Genomic DNA, 12,230 nt, shown 5'->3' on the forward strand with positions numbered 1-12,230 from the left:
AAGTCTATCTACCCGGTGCTTTCCGTGGCATGTCACTTTACACCCTTCACAACCAATGGCAGGCGGCACGCTGCTGTGGAAACGTGGGGCAAGCAAGCGTTAGGGAAAGCATTGTTCATTCCTTGCTTGGCCTCTGTGCTGGAAGCCTGCACAGTGGGTGTGTTTTTAAGTGCTCGCTGGGAACGAGTGGAGGGCGGGGTCTGTCTGAGGGACGGCCAGAGATCCACCCTGCAGAAATGTTTATTTTCTTTTATATAGTGCGCGTGTAGTCAGAGCTGACGTCAGAGCGCTTTGATAAAAGGCACAGTAGACACTGTAAACTATGTGCATTCAGAGTCTAAAACAATCGAACCAGGGCGCCTCGTCAGGGGTACTAAGCCTAAATAAATAAATAGCCTTGTACTCCTGTGTTCATCACAGAAGTGCTCTCCGGATGAAGGAAAGTTGCGAGTGAAGTTTTTGGTGACCCGTGGGGCAGGGGGCGGCACAGCCGGGAGAGAAGCGAGATTTTTGTTTAAAAAACAAGGATATGCGAGACCCTTTACCTTGGCCGTGAGTCCGGGTGGCCTCGGAGGGTGGCGGGCACAGACTGGGCCTTCTCTGCACACACACAGGCCCTTCTCTGTAGAGTCCCGCCCCCTTGCACCAGGTAATTCTGGGCAGGCTCGGCACCGCAGGGTGCTGTGAACGGCTGATAGGAGTTCGCCCCCTCACCTCTCCACCCCTCTTTGAGAGGAGTATGTAGAAGCCCAGGATGTGTTTGTGCCCTGAAGCAAGGGAGGGCAGGCAGATCTCAAAACCGGCCCTACTTGTTCAGGATGGCCTCGTCAGACACCCCCACCCCCCCAGAAGCATCTGGTGACCTCCTCCCCCCCACCTCCATCTTTGTGGATTTACGCGATTTTAAATAGTGCGCATACTGCCCATAGGCGTCGAAGCGCTTGACAATATAAAGTGTTGCATCACGCACGTTAAATATATGCACGATATTACACAAGAGTTACTTAATCGGCAAGTTGAGAACAAGCAAGACATTACACAGTGTTACACAAGTTTCATACACGTACAGAGACTTGCACAAACTCTACAAACTGCTGAATGCAGGATGAACAAAATAAGTCAGACTGAAGCAAGGCATCAAAATGCACTCCCTGTGTTTCTAGAGCGAGAAAAAGCTGCAGCCGGCCTAGGCGACAAGAGATCAGCATCCGTGAGAAGCCATGTCTGGCTCCGTGAACGTCACTGTGTCCTACGGTAACGCATGCATCCCTGAGATGAGCTTGCTCTGTTTCCATTCACTGAACTGGTCGTTTTCTGTCGGGAAGGCACGGGGAAAGGATGTTGAGTTCCCCAGTTGTTAATCTATGGCTCTGCTCCACTTTTGCATAGGATGCATCCCCTCCAAAGGGAGAGAAATGCCGGTGTAAAAGAAAACATCCAACAAAAGTCTCATGCATATAACGGAATAGGCTGATGGGAGAAGTCTACAAGGGATCCTGTGTTATAGAAGCTCTTGCCTGTTAGCTGTAATGCCTATGAGCGGTCTAGTCTATCCACGCACACGCACCCCTACATCCGCGGCGTGCAATAAAAGAAGTGCGCGCGCTCGAGCACGTCACTTCCGACTCGGACACTGTGCCGGTGTGTTCTTGTCGCCGCTGCGCTGCCAGCCCCCGCGCAAGAGCGTGAGTCACCCAGGCCTCGGGTGGCTCACCAAAAGTCAGGGCAGAACACTGGCGACGAGCGGAGGGGGCCCAACCCTCGCTCGCACACCCGCATGCTCCCTGGGCCTATCTTCACCCGGGGAGGAACGCGCCCTGCAGCGTGCCCGTCACGAAGCATCCCCGAGACCTACAGACATCGTCTCGACACTGAGGTGAGCTACGCAGCGGCCACGTGGCGTCGCAGAGCCAGCGCAGGGAAAGGAAACAGTCAGGAGGGGCTCACTGACAACACCCACTTATACCACCACCATGACGGAGGGAAACGCGCCGGCGCCAGTCATCAACATTCCATTCCAACATGCTGCGACAGGAGTGCTACCACCATTCAGCGAGGCGGCAGACCCGTCTACGGCCTCCCCTAGATGGAAAACATGGCTAGAAAGGTTGGAGAATTATTTTGTCGTCACAAGGGAAACTGATAAAGCTGTGAAGCGGTCGCTTCTACTACACTACGCGGGCGATGAAATATTTCGACTGTTTAAACACCTGCCCAATACAGGAGATGACTATGACGCGGCGGTCGCTGCCTTGAACGGCCATTTTGACCCCCAACTGAATGTAGACTTTGAGGTCTTCAAACTGGGTCAAGCACGTCAAAGGGAAGGCGAGACGATGGACCAATTCCATGCCCGCGTCAGGGAGCTGGCTAGCTCCACCGATGAAGATCAACCAAAAGCCATAAGACGGCAGATCATCCAGGGATGCCGAGACAAGACACTGAGAGGGGCGATCCTACGCAAGCCTGGTATAAAGCTAGAAGATATCTTAATACTTGCTAGATCTCATGAACTCTCGAGCGTCAGAGCCTCCGCCATGGAACAGGCACTACACCAACCACATGTCAAAACAGAGGCCATCAAAGTGGAGCGGGCAGATGCAGTACGACCCCAACCACGGGGACCACCGCAAAAGGAACATCGGAGAGATTCATCGCGAACGCGGTGAGGATATTGTGACATGGTGTGGCGCCGCGGCCAGGGCGACTGACGCTGGAATCTGGGGATCAGGGTTCGATCCCCGGCTCCGGCGGCAGGTTAGCCCAGCACCATGCGACTCTGGGCAATAGCTCGCTTAATCTTCCCGACGGCCCCCAGCGCCTAGAGACCCTAACGGGTGATTGTGCGCTATACAAATGTGGATTATTATTATTATTTTTATTATGAACCCCATGCGGCCAAGGACTGCCCGGCTCAGGGGAAGACCTGCGCAAACTGCGGAATACCAAATCATTTTGCTTCAGTGTGCCGCAAAAGAAACACGTCGAAACCATTCCGAAAGTCACGGATGCCCACAAAAGCCATCCGCCAACTATCATTGAACGAAACAACACCAGCTAGGGCAGAGAAACACCTGCCCACCGTGTACGACGACTCAGAGTCGGAGGATGAGGAGGCATACAGCGTCTCGTTCGCACGAGAGCTTAAACAACGACGACGGCCACAGCCCACGTGCATCGTACAAATGGCGGGAAATGAGGTTAAGGCCATAATTGATACCGGCGCCACCGTGAATGTGATGGGCTTGCAACAGTTCAACAAACTACACCCACGGCCCGAAATAATGCCATCCAAGACCAGGATTTTTGCTTATGGAGCGGACACTCCCCTACCCCTAAAGGGCAAAATAACAATACCAATTCAGGCCGATGAGTCACAGGTAATGGCAACGATCCACATCATCAACCGAGAGGCCGATACGTTGATCAGCAGTCACACAGCAGAGGACTTGAAGCTCATCGCTTTTGCTAACCGGATAAGAGCGCACCAGGTGGATGAACTATTGGCGCGATTCCCTGAACTGTTCAAGGGCCTGGGCTGCATCAAGTGCGAGCCTGTCAAGCTGCACATTGATAAATCGGTCACCCCTACCGCCTTGCGACACCGTCGAATACCCTTCCACCTGCGCCCACTGGTGGAGAAGGAGCTGGAGAAGCTAGAAACTCTGGGGGTCATCGAAAAAGTCACGGGGCCCACCCCATGGGTATCACCCATGGTGATTGTAGAGAAACCCAAGCAACCAGGTGCTATCCGTCTGTGTATCGACATGCGGCTACCAAACGCCGCCATCCGAAGAGAGAGACATCTAACTCCAACCATGGATGACATCGTCGCTGACGTAAATGGGTCAAAATGGTTCTCGAAGATAGATCTAAACGCCGGATACCATCAACTGCCACTAGCGGAGGAGAGTCGTTTCATTACCACCTTTAGCACCCACCTGGGGCTCCGGCGTTATAAGCGGCTGAACTTCGGCATTTCGTCAGCGGCGGAGGTGTTCCAAAATACCATCCGTGAACTCCTCTCAGGACTACCGGGGGTCATCAATGTCAGCGATGACATCCTGATACACTCTGCCACCGCATCGGAACACCACAAGCACCTGAGGGACGTCCTAAAGAGACTCAGCACCCATGGAGCAACACTCCACAAAGAGAAATGCCAATTCTTTCAGCCCTCGATAGAATTCTTCGGTTATGTTTTCAATCAGGAGGGCATTCAGATTGATCCAAAAAAATCCAAGGCCATCAAGGACGCCCTCGCGCCAAAATCCCCGACGGAGGTGAGAAGCTTCCTTGGTATGGCCACTTACTGTGGCCGATTCATACCGGGTTTGGCCACCAGGAGTGAACCGCTGCGAACGCTGACTAAGACAGATGTCCCGTGGCAGTGGGGCCCAAGAGAAGACGAAGCATTCCGGGGGATCAAAGACGCGCTTCTGGAGAAGGCCACGCTGTCCTACTTCGACCCCAAGAAGCGTACGGAGGTGATTGTGGACGCCAGCCCGGTAGGGCTCGGCGCTGTCCTGACCCAAGAACATGAGCCCGGCCAGTGGACGGCGCTAGCGTTTGCCAGCAAGGCCTTAACCCCGACGGAGACCAGGTACGCCCAAATCGAGAGGGAGGCTCTTGCTATCAAATGGGCCTGCGGCCATTTCCACCTCTACTTACAAGGCCACCCGTTCGTGATGGTTACAGACCACCAACCACTAGTGTCTCTATTCAAAGGAACCGCCCCTCACCCCCCACCTCGCATTGAACGGTGGGTGATACAACTACAATCATATGAGATGGAAGTCACCTATCGCCCTGGAGCCAAAAATCCCGCGGACTATCTGTCACGCCACCCCTCTCCACAAGCACATGAATCTACGGAGGACGACTGTGAGGAGTACGCTCAGTGGGTAGCCCTCACGTCATGCCCGAACAGCATGACCATAGATGAAATAAAAGGAGCCGCGGCCGCCGATAACGTATACAGGAGAACGGTCCAGGCAGTACAAGATGGATCGTGGGCAGAATACCTACGTCCGCCCACCTCCTGGATCGCGGAAGACAAAGAATCACTCACAAAATTCTGGCGGATACGGCACGAGTTGAGTGCCACGGACGATGGAGTGCTACTGAGAGGGTCACGACTGGTCATACCCCACAGCCTGAGACACCGAGCGATACAATTGGCCCACGGAGGACATCAAGGCTCGACGAAAATGAAGGCGCGCATGAGGGAAAAGTTCTGGTTTCCGGATCTGGAAACCAGGGTGGAAGAATATGTTAGAAGTTGCATGGCCTGTCAGCTGACGAGTGACCCAGAGAGACCCGTGCCAATAATAACAGAAGATACCTGTACCTCCCCCTGGACCAAGGTCAGCATAGATTTTGGAAGCTTTCCGGGAGAAGGACACACCCTGGTAGCCATCGACTCATACTCTAAGTATCCAGTTGTGGAAAGGGTCATCTCCACGGCATTTGCTCATGTAGGACCGGCACTGGAAAAGATCTTCTCTATGTTCGGCTACCCATCGGAGATCCGGAGTGACAATGGACCGCCCTTCCAAGGGGCAGAATTCGCCACATTCCTTACGACCAGGGGGATTCAATATCGCCGCATTACACCTCAGTGGCCACAAGCAAACGGAGACGTTGAAAGGTTTATGCGGACCCTCAATAAAGTATTCCGAATCGCTCTAGTGGAACAAGCTGATCCGGAGCAAAGACTACATGAGTTCTTAAGGGAATACAGAGGCACACCCCACTGCACAACGCAAAGGAGCCCATGGACCCTTATGTTCCAAGGACCACGGAGAGACCTCCTCCCAACTGCGCCAGGGTGGACGCCACCCCCGGCCGACACTGAAGAGGCCCAGTCACGGAGACGACAAGGGAACCAACGTGCCAGCATGTACAGGAGGGCCCATCCGAGGAGCCTCAGCCCGGGGACCCGAGTGATTATCCGGAATAGACGTCCCGGAGGGAAGTTCCAAACCCGCTATGAACCGGGCCCGTGGACAGTCACATCCACAAAAGGCACCATGGTCACGGCCAAAAGAGGAGAAGAGGAAGTGTCGCGAAACACCTCGTGGTTCAAGGCGCTCCCGCAGGAGTCCAGACAGCGGTCGGAGGCTGCAGGGGAGGAGGTCCAACCCAACGGGATGACGACGACTAGCAAAGAAAATGTCAATGTCCCAGAATGTCAAGCGGAAGAATATGACTCTGCGGCAGCGCCCCAAACACCGGCGGCTGCAACCAGAGACGCTTGTCAGACTAGTGAAGGTGGTAGGGGCAACGCCCGAAGATACAATCTGAGGCCCAACCCCCCACCGAGCCAGAAGCTGAAAGACTATGCCTGCCTGCTGAGACCCTGAGCCTGTCACCAAGGGACACGCACGTACCCAGGCATTTTCGTCTAACATGTTGTAAGACTGAATCTGTTTTTCTCGTTATCTGTTTGGAAAAAAAAAAACAATTGCAAGTTGGGGAGGGATGTAATGCCTATGAGCGGTCTAGTCTATCCACGCACACGCACCCCTACATCCGCAGGCCAGGCGTGGCCTGCGGCGTGCAATAAAAGAAGTGCGCGCGCTCGAGCACGTCACTTCCGACTCGGACACTGTGTTGGTGTGTTCTTGTCGCCGCTGCACTGCCAGCCCCCGCGCAAGAGCGTGAGTCACCCAGGCCTCGGGTGGCTCACCAAAAGTCAGGGCAGAACATTAGCGAGAGTTTTAGAAGTGTAAATAAACATGTTTTATTTAAAGCCACTGGCGCGGCGGTTTTACTAACCTAACACGCCCTGCAAAACCTACCGACCCAACAGCTAAATGTCAGTATAGTATCAAAACCCCCCTCCACCAACGAGCTACAAGTACGTGTATTACATTTACCGAAATAACTTCCGACACCGCTACGTTTGGAAAAACCTTAACGCCACAACTCCCCATCAAAGATTCCGTGTTCCATTCTCATTCTACTAACCTCCACAATTTGCAGTGCCCTACCCAGGATTGTACACGTCTTTCACATAAAAAAAAAATAAAGAAACTAAACAGGTTACCTCATAAATAAGTGGAAGCACACAATATGTAGGCAGACCTATTTGGTGACGCATGTTCTGATTCCTACAGTTGCATCTTGCAAGCACGCTTTTATCTAACTTCCAACAACTCGGAACAGCCACACGGACAGCGGGAGGGGGGGCAGCGGGGAAAAAAATCCTCAAGCAGTCACCTGGACTTCTTCCGGCGGTGGTCGGCCTGAAATGGCTGCCACAAAGCTCCGGCATTTTCGAGATTCGGGGGCGTGTTCTTGCAGTGACGTCAAGATTAAATACCAAGATAAAAAAAAAGCAAGAAACGCCCCCGAATCGCGTCGGGACGGGGAAAAGATTTACAGACACCCATCTCTTCCAATGGCTAGCCTCTATTTTCGAAGCTAGCCAATGGAAGAGAGAGGCGTGTTGAAGCACCACTGTTGAACTCATTAAATCTGCGGCTCCGCCCCCCACAGCTTCGCTGTGGGACGGTAGCCTCGACCTAAAAAAGACTGACAAGAATGTAGAAGGCACTATGATGGATGGGCAACACAAAAAGAACATAATGGTTTGGGAGAAATAGAGTGTCTCAAGGAGAACACAGAGGAGAGATGGATTTAAAAACAACTGTGAAGAAAAGAGGAAAACATATTTACAGATATATACATACAGAGGTTACTTGAGCACAGGTGGAGCATACAGGGCAAATGTGGGAGAAGGGGAACTAAGGAATTAGCACTAGGGATAAACATGAGAGAAAGCACTTGAAGGGAAACCTTGGGGTAATAGAGGATAGATTGCTTGGACTACTTGAGCAAGGATGGAGTAGAGAGCTGAGGGACAAGAGCACAAGTGAGAGAGCACCTGAGTGATGGAAGAGAAAGCCGAGGGACAAGAGAGAAAGAGAGAGCTGAGGGACAAGAGAGAAAGGGAGAGAGCACCTGATCGACAGAGGCAACAGAGGAGAAAGTGAGGGACTAGAGAGTAAGAGAGAGCTGAGGGACAAGAGAGAGAGTACCAGAGTGACACAGAAGAAAGCTGAGGGACAAGAGAGTAAGAGAGAGCTGAGGGACAAGAGAGAAAGAGAGATAGCAGAGTGACATAAGAGAGATAGCAGAGTGACATAAGAGAGTGACAGAGGAGAGCCCAGAGGTACAAGAGAGCAAGAGAGAGAGAGAACCTGAGTGACGGAGCAGAGCTGAGGGACAAGAAAGCAAAAGAGAGAGCACCTGAGTGATGGAGGAGAGAGCTGAGGGACAAGGGAGCAAGAGAGAGAGCACCTGAGTGATGGAGGAGAGAGCTGACTGACGAGAGAGAGCACCTGAGTAAGAGAGATCTGAGGGACAATAGAGCACCTGAGTGATGAAGGAGAGACCCGAGGGACAAGAGAGAAAGAGAGAGAGCACCTGAGTGATGGAGGAGAGAGCAGAGGGAAAAGAGAGCAAAAGAGAGAGCACCTGAGTGATGGAGGAGAGAGCTGAGGGACAAGGGAGCAAGAGGGAGAGCACCTGAGTGATGGAGGAGAGAGCAGAGGGAAAAGAGAGCAAAAGAGAGAGCACCTGAGTGATGGAGGAGAGACCCGAGGGACAAGAGAGAGAGAGCACCTGAGTTAAACAGGTCTGAGGGACAAGAAAGAAAGAAAGAGACCATCTGAGTGATGTATACAACAGCTGAAGGACAAGAGAGCAAGAGAGAGAGTACCTGAGTGATGGAGGAAAGAGCTGAGGGACAAGGGAGCAAGAGAGAGAGAGCACCTGAGTGATGGAGGAGAGAGCTGAGGGACAAGGGAGCAAGAGAGAGAGCACCAGAGTAAGAGAGATCTGAGGGACAATAGAGCACCTGAGTGATGAAGGAGAGACCCGAGGGACAAGAGAGCAAGAAGAGAGAGCACCTGAGTGACAGAGGAGAGAGCCGAGGGACAAGAGAGCAAGAAGAGAGAGCACCTGAGTGACGGAGGAGAGAGCTGAGAGACAAGAGAGAGCACCTGAGTGGCAGAGGAGGGACAAGAGAGCAAGCGAGAGTGTACCTGAGTGACAGAGGAGAGAGCCGAGGGACAAGAGAGAGCACCTGAGTGGCAGAGGAGGGACAAGAGAGAGAGAGCACCTGAGTGACAAAGGAGAGAGCTGAGGGACAAGAGAGCAAGAAAGAGAGCACCTGAGTGATGGAGGAGAGAGCCAGGGGGACAAGAGAGCAAGGAGAGAGAGCACCCGAGTGACTGAAGAGAGAGCTGAGGTAGAAGAGAGAGAGCACCTAAGTGATGGAGGAGAGAGACAAGGGACAAGAGAGAGAGAGCACCTGATTGACAGAGGAGAGAGCAGAGGAACAAGAGAGAAAGAGAGAGAGAGCACCTGAGTGATGGACAAGAGAGACGGGGGACAAGAAAGCAAGAGGGATAGCACCTGAGTGACAGAGGAGAGAGCTGAGGGACAAGAGAGAGCACCTGAGTGGCTGAGAAGGGACAAGAGAGCAAGAGAGAGTGTACCTGAGTGACAGAGGAGCGAGCCGAGGGACAAGATAGAGAGCATCTGAGTGACAGAGGAGAGAGCCAAGGGACAAGAGAGCAAGAGAGAGAGCACCTGAGGGATAGAGGAGAAAGCCGGGGTACAAAAGAGCAAGAGAGAGAGCACCTGAGTGACTGATGAGAGAGCTGAGAGACAAGAGAGAGAGCACCTAAGTGATGGAGGAGAGAGCTGACTGACGAGAGAGAGCACCTGAGTAAGAGAGAGCTGAGGGACAAGAAAGCAAGAGAGAGAGAGCACCCGAGTGACCGAGGAGAGAGCTGAGGAGCAAGAAGAGAGAGCACCTGAGTGACAGAGGAGAGTGCCGAGGGACAAGAGAGCAAGAAGAGAGAGCACCCGAGTGACCGAGGAGAGAGCTGAGGAGCAAGAAGAGAGAGCACCTGAGTGACAGAGGAGAGTGCCGAGGGACAAGAGAGCAAGAAGAGAGAGCACCCGAGTGAACGAGGAGAGAGCTGAGGAGCAAGAAGAGAGAGCACCTGAGTGACAGAGGAGAGTGCCGAGGGACAAGAGAGCAAGAAGAGAGAGCACCTGAGTGACAGAGGAGAGTGCCGAGGGACAAGAGAGCAAGAAGAGAGAGCACCTGAGTGACAGAGGAGAGCGCAGAGGGACCAGAGAGCAAGAACAGAGAGCACCTGAGTGACAGAGGAGAGTGCCGAGGGACAAGAGAGCAAGAAGAGAGAGCACCTGAGTGACAGAGGAGAGTGCCGAGGGACAAGAGAGCAAGAAGAGAGAGCACCCGAGTGACCGAGGAGAGAGCTGAGGAGCAAGAAGAGAGAGCACCTGAGTGACAGAGGAGAGTGCCGAGGGACAAGAGAGCAAGAAGAGAGAGCACCTGAGTGACAGAGGAGAGTGCCGAGGGACAGGAGAGCAAGAAGAGAGAGCACCTGAGTGACAGAGGAGAGAGCTGAGGAGCAAGAAGAGAGAGCACCTGAGTGACAGAGGAGAGTGCCGAGGGACAAGAGAGCAAGAAGAGAGAGCACCTGAGTGACAGAGGAGAGTGCCGAGGGACAGGAGAGCAAGAAGAGAGAGCACCTGAGTGACAGAGGAGAGCGCAGAGGGACCAGAGAGCAAGAACAAAGAGCACCTGAGTGACAGAGGAGAGAGCCGAGGGACAAGAGAGCAAGAAGAGATAGCACCTGAGTGACAGAGGAGAGCGCAGAGGGACCAGAGAGCAAGAACAGAGAGCACCTGAGTGACAGAGGAGAGTGCCGAGGGACAAGAGAGCAAGAAGAGAGAGCACCCGAGTGACCGAGGAGAGAGCTGAGGAGCAGGAAGAGAGAGCACCTGAGTGACAGAGGAGAGTGCCGAGGGACAAGAGAGCAAGAAGAGAGAGCACCTGAGTGACAGAGGAGAGTGCCGAGGGACAGGAGAGCAAGAAGAGAGAGCACCTGAGTGACAGAGGAGAGCGCAGAGGGACCAGAGAGCAAGAACAGAGAGCACCTGAGTGACAGAGGAGAGAGCCGAGGGACAAGAGAGCAAGAAGAGATAGCACCTGAGTGACAGAGGAGAGCGCAAAGGGACCAGAGAGCAAGAACAGAGAGCACCTGAGTGACAGAGGAGAGAGCCGAGGGACAAGAGAGCAAGAAGAGATAGCACCTGAGTGACAGAGGAGAGAGCCGAGGAACAAGAGAGCAAGAAGAGATAGCACCTGAGTGACAGAGGAGAGAGCCGAGGGACAAGAGAGAGAGCACCTGAGTAACGGAGGAGAGCGCTGAGGAACACAAGAGCAAAAAAGAAAGAACCTGTGGAAAGCACTTGAGTGATGGAGAAGAGAGCTTAAGTGAATATGAATCCAGGGGACGGGAGGATTTGATTTGAACTTAAATATTAGCCCTGGGACAGTGCTGAATATTTTTAAAGTGGAGTAACTTCTGTAAAGCATATACCCAGTTGCGTTGCTCAGCTCGTGATAAACCTGCACACAGTGTTTCACAGATAAGACCTGGAAATGTCACATATAAAACATGGTAATGTCATACATGCACAGAGAAGACTTGGCAGTCTTGTAGGGTTGCCCCCTGGCTGGTTTTGTTTACCAACATGATCAGTGTTTTAATGTCCCTGCCAGTACAGAAAGTCGGAGCTGGTATGTTTTTTTCAGTACATGCTCTAAACAGTAAATAGGTTGGGCCAGATTCACAAAACTAACTTAAGACAAAATCCTAAACTTACTACCATTTTGGTATTTCACAGATGGCACTTACTCATTTTGATATTCACAGAAGGCACTTACTCGTTTTGATATTCACAGAAGTTAGGACTCATAACTTTAGGACTCCTAAATGTCTTCTGTGAATACCGAAAGTCTTAACGTTGGGATTTTTCTCAGTTTCAAACTGAGAAAAATCCTAACTTTAAGACTTTCGGTATTCACAGAAGACAGTCCTAAAGTTATGAGTCCTAACTTTACTACTCCTAAACTGAGAAAAATCCTAACTTTAAAACTTTCGTATTCACAGAAGGCATTTAGGAGCCCTAAAGTAAGGAGTCCTAACGTCTGTGAATGCCAAAATGAGTAAGTGCCTTCTGTGAATACCAAAATGGTAGTAAGTTTAGGATTTTGTCTTAAGTTGTTTGATAAACAACTTTCCTTCCCCAGTACCCACTGAGTCCTTGCAAAGGCAAGGTAATACATCTCTGGGCATTGGTAACATCTCAGATATGCTATAGTTTGTTTAAAAGAG

Source organism: Lissotriton helveticus, chromosome 4_1, assembly GCF_964261635.1.
Source record: "Lissotriton helveticus chromosome 4_1, aLisHel1.1, whole genome shotgun sequence".
Classification (NCBI taxonomy): Eukaryota; Metazoa; Chordata; class Amphibia; order Caudata; family Salamandridae; genus Lissotriton; species Lissotriton helveticus.